Raw genomic sequence first — 5122 nt, 5'->3', positions numbered from 1 at the left:
CACACCTCTCCTTTTATTTTAATAGTGTATCAACTGTTTTTTTTACTGGGCATTATGCTAAACAAATATGTTTACCTTTAACATACAAACGCCTACCATTTGTTTAATAGCAACTTAATAATATCAAATTATAACGAAGTAATGTAATAATATCGAATTATAACAAGCCTTTTTTTTACTTTTGGTCTAAGACCCATTTATAACTCAAGTCTCTGGGGGGGGGGGGGCGGGGGGGAGGGAATCTTCTTTAGATTGTCCGGCACTGAAGCAAATAGATCTTCACTAGATTGTCTGGAATAAATTAACCAATCCACAGATTGGCAGGTTCCAGCCATAAACAGTAGTCACCTCCATCTTGCAAAGACGAAAAAGCAAAGGGAAATCTGTGAAAAGGTGAATGATATTCTTAAAAATATGTACAATCATCAAAACTGAGATGGCATTGGAAAGTGTCTTCAAATGGTGTGTTCTTCAGTCTGTCAATAAATTTGTTTGTTTTAATACAGATTTCCATATAAAAGTCATGAAAAGTTGACCTCTGAGCAAAGGGAGTTAAGAAGATGTGCGCCTCCAACTTGCTAAGAGTTCTAGGCAGCAGATCGCCTCCATATAACGAAGACTCCTCTGTGCAGCTGTCCTAGATATATACACATCTTTGTGCTATCAGTTGTCTTCCTTACCCATATCTCATTTGTTCCAGCTGAGCTAATTACAGAGCCAATCTTCGTATTCTCCTTAGATTCCAAATAGATAGCCTGACCATCTCTCATTGTAATATAACTTTCCATCTTCTATTGGTGCTTCATATCTTTGTGCTGGTGATTCAGCAGGAGTGCTGGGAAGATGCTCAGGAGAAGACGGAGATGCTGATCTTTTTGGAGGTTTAAGCTTATTGAGAGTTTACAGATCTTCCACTATCTGTTCATCTGTTAACAAGTAATTTAACTGTGCAGATGCAGATTTTTGTCTTTTGTCTGTAATTGGAACAGGGTCATTAGGTCTCCTCCTTAGTTTCCTAGTCGTTATTGGCTTTACCTCCTTAGAATCTCCTGTGAGCCTCTCATTCTCAATCATCTTTTTCTTTTCTTCTAACTCAATCTTTTTATCTTCAAATTCCTTCACTGCTGCTTTCTTCTCTTTCTTCTTTTTCTGTTGCAGAAAAAGCTCTGCATTTTGTATTCTTCTCTTGTATTGTTGATCTAGTTTCTTCATCCTGTTCTGATACTCCTGCAAGGTGCCTTCCTGTAACTGCTGTAGCTGTCTTTTGAGAGATGTCAATTTCTCCTGGTACATCTGCTCTTTTACTTCCAGGTAGTCTTCATCATCCTGCTTATTGGCAATACCTGTCTCACTTGCATCTTCTGTATCTTCATCTGAGCCGTGGCCATGGATACTGCGATCGTCCTCATCGTCAACGCTGTCTAACTCCTCCTCATCGTTGTAATAGTTGACAATGGGTGAGAGGAGAGCTGCTGACAACTTCCCCCTGAGCTGCCCTCCTTTGTTGACACAACTAGTGCCTTGATGGTGTGCCAATCCAACTGGATTTCCTGAGTCTTTCACATCCCAGCAACAGTAGTCCTCCATTCCTTCCGCTTCCTTTCAGATTTGTGGCCTCGCTCTGCCTCCTTCTCCCGCTCCTTGGCTCGTTCCTTGCGCTCTTCCTCCGAGTGTCATTATCAACTAAAACCTGGTGTTCCGATAAGATGTAGGCTCATTAACCTTGTTGCCAATTTATTGTGTATGTGGCCGGGCTACACAACAATGCTATCAATAGAAACACTGGAGACGGAAGCTAAGTTTCAGGGTTCTGAACTGGCAGAGTCTGAACTTGACAAACACATACAGATCAATACGTGCCTAATAACGCATACTGAATACATGCCTAATAGCGCATGCAATGACGTGTTACTAAAACTTAAAGTAGTCCCTTACTATATTAATGATAAACTTAAAAATAGGGCCAAAAATAAAGAAGTTTGAAGATGATAAAACAAATTGTCAGTGTGGTTGATAGAAAGGAGTACAAGAAGATATTGATGTCCTGGTCAGTTAGACAGAAAAATATCAAATGCAAATTAAGCCCAGGGAATTGTGAAGTATAGTGAATCTAGATTAACTGGGACACTTCATGACCAAGATATCTTTGCCCAATTAAGTGGCTGCTCCAATTCAGCTCCAATTGTCATGGAAATAGTTAAAAAGGCATAAGAACAAAAATTACCATTTAACTGAGTAGCAAATTAGGTTTTTAAATGAAATACAGTACTATAAAATTGTGTGTTAGTTCCTAATAGTTATCAATGAAGGAATTCACCCAGTGTACACTGATGTGTTCTCTTGATTGACTTTAAATGAACAAAATTAGTGCCAACATCTAGAACAGATAGTGGACTGCCTTCAAACAATGCTTTCAATGATCTCATACTTCAAATATTCATTTTCATTAAAACTTTCAAGATGATTGTCGATACCTTCAAATTCTCTAAAGTTCTTAAATTGTTGAAGTTGTGAATACATTTCATTTTCACACCCAGACGTTGCTGGCATCTCCAAGCCTGAATGCTTGAAACTAGTGAGGAAAACAGTTCTGAATTGTCTTTCTGTTAGTTACTCACCAACTAACAGTGACAAAAATCACTGCTTTTTGAACACAAACACGCAAATGATACTATTTAAAAATTGTTTTCTCTAAGCACGGTGTAGTGTCTAACAGCCACAAGACATGCATGCGACTGATGCTTGTTAGAAACTGTTCAGCAACAGTCTCCTGCCTCAATTAAGCAGCATAGTGTCCTAAATAAACGAAGGGAATCCTAGCTATTTTCTTGATTTGCTTTTGTTCTTTATGAGTTGCCCAAATAACCACGATTAACTGATGGCCAAATTAATTGGAATTCTTTGTAATTTACTTGAGAATTTACAACAAAGTATAGGGATAAACAGATCGGAAAACTTTAAATTGTATGAGGAATAAGGGACCTTGGCATGTATATTCACAATCCTTAAAAGTACAGGTGGCCCCCGTTTTTTGAACGTTCACTTTATGACAGCTCGCTGTTACGAAAGACCTACATTAGTACCTGTTTTTGCTAACCAAAGAGGATTTTCACTTGTGTGTGCTTCGAGAGTGATTCATCTCACGATGCCGTTTGGTCGAACTAACAATGTTCAGTTGGAATTCCTTTGAATAAACTCTTGTTTCTTTCTCAACATGGGAGACTGCCGTTCCTCTGCACCTGGATTCAGCCTATCCATGCACACCATGACACCTGCATTCACAAAGATGCTCGGGCACATTCACACCCAGTCAGAGAGATGCAGTTCTTTTTTCTTAGGTAATTCCTTGGAGCCAAAAATAACTTTCTTTTTCATTCTTTTGGTTTAGAAATTGCTAGCAGGCCAATTTCAAAACCATAGAGTCTATTTTTTTGATAGGGCAAGAAAGGTCTGGATGGGCAGGTAGGGGAATAGTTTGTGAGGTTGTGAAGGATATTCAACTCCTAGGGCGGTGGGCCTCATTCTCGAGTTTTGCAAAGCTCACTTTCTAAAACAGCAGCTGTCACTTGTAAGATCAGGAACAGACTTAAGTGAACTCCCAACTGATGTTTTTTTGATTAACTTGTGGACTTAAATGGGAGTCAGTCTTCAGTTCTTAAAGTGGAAATGGAAAGCAGTAATCAGCTTGAAGTTAAAAGAATACCTTTGCAAACAAATTCTGTATATACAGGCAGTCCCCGGGTTACGTACGAGTTCTGTTCCTGAGTCCGTCTTTAAGTCGGATTTGTACGTAAGTCAGAACAAGTACATCCGGTATTATTTAGCGTCAGTTAGTCAAACGTTTGTCTTAGTATATAGTATATATTTTACCTTTCTATGCATACAAAACACTTAAGAATGTATGTATTCCAATAATTAAACCACTGTGTTGCTTAGTAATAATTGTAGCTTTCATTGGGACAGGCTCCATTATTTTCACATGCTCCACTATTCTCACTTTATCCTTTAAAATAGTTCCGATCCTTGACCGACTGTAGCCTAATACTTTTCCAATGACCGATGGGATTTCACCTCTTTCCAAACGCTTTATTATTTCCACTTTATTTTCAATCGTGATTGCTTCCCATCAATGGAACAGAAACACTGCGGGCGGCGGGTCCCGAGCTGTGCCTGCTCCCGAGTTCCACTGGGTCCTAAGAACCAATGCACTGAGACAGGCTAAATGGGACAAGTGGGGGCTGTGCTGGGTTTCGGTATTTGATCCTCCACAATATTCCGCGTGGGAATTTAAACTGGAGGTGGCAGTGTTTTTCTTTTACGAGGTCGAGTTGCGAGCTCAACATCAACCCGGCACGGATGGTACGGGAGTCACTGGATCGACATCAACCCAGCACGGGAGCAGTCTGTCACTGGATCGAACTCGGGAACTTCCGTTCTCGAGCCTGGCGCTGATCTCACTGCACCACCAGCCAACCGGAACGGGTGGGGGGGGGGGGCGAGGTCAGGGTGAATCTTACTGAGAAAAATTTAAGCCAAATACAAAGTTAAACACTCAACACAGTGTCAATGACAACGACTTAAAATGGCAGATGGTATCGCGATCTGACTTAAAATGGCAGACAGCGTTCTCCTTCCTCGGTTCATACGTACGAATTGTCTGTAAGTTGGACGTTCATAACTCAGGGACTGCCTGTATAGCAGGTGATCTGTCTATGGAAAGTAAGATGTAGCTCACAGCATCTGGTTTATTGCTATTCAAGAGTGCAGTACAAGACAATGGCTTAAATAATTTGGTTTGTTTCAAAACAGACAAGATGACTAAGCTGCTTAGTACAAAGAAGCTTGCAGACCAGATGGATAACAACATTTAGCATATTGAATAATTTATCTGTTAATATATGAAATTGAATGTATTCAAGGAAGTTAGCTTTACAACATTTAATGCTGAGTATGTGCAAAAGTCTTAGGCATATATATGTAGTAAGGGCTATTAAGAGTTTTGCATAGTACTGTATTTGTGAATGCATAGCAGAGACCGAGCTTGTAATTCTGGTGGGAGCAAAGGAATGTTAGGAATAGTGAGGGTGGAGTGCCATGAGGGTGTGGGAGAGGTGGGAAAGAA

At 40.0% G+C, this 5122-nt stretch overlaps 1 pseudogene; it reads right to left on the bottom strand.

Moving 5' to 3' along the window:
* Window positions 1-472: 472 nt before the first annotated feature.
* On the bottom strand, window positions 473-1074 carry LOC140742101 (sin3 histone deacetylase corepressor complex component SDS3 pseudogene; annotated as a pseudogene).
* Between the last annotated feature and the right edge of the window lie 4048 nt (window positions 1075-5122).

The sequence above is a fragment of the Hemitrygon akajei genome, chromosome 19 (assembly GCF_048418815.1).
Source record: "Hemitrygon akajei chromosome 19, sHemAka1.3, whole genome shotgun sequence".
In the NCBI taxonomy this organism is placed as follows: Eukaryota; Metazoa; Chordata; class Chondrichthyes; order Myliobatiformes; family Dasyatidae; genus Hemitrygon; species Hemitrygon akajei.
Note: the sequence above shows the minus strand (reverse complement) of the source record. Positions and strands in the feature narration are given on the sequence as shown.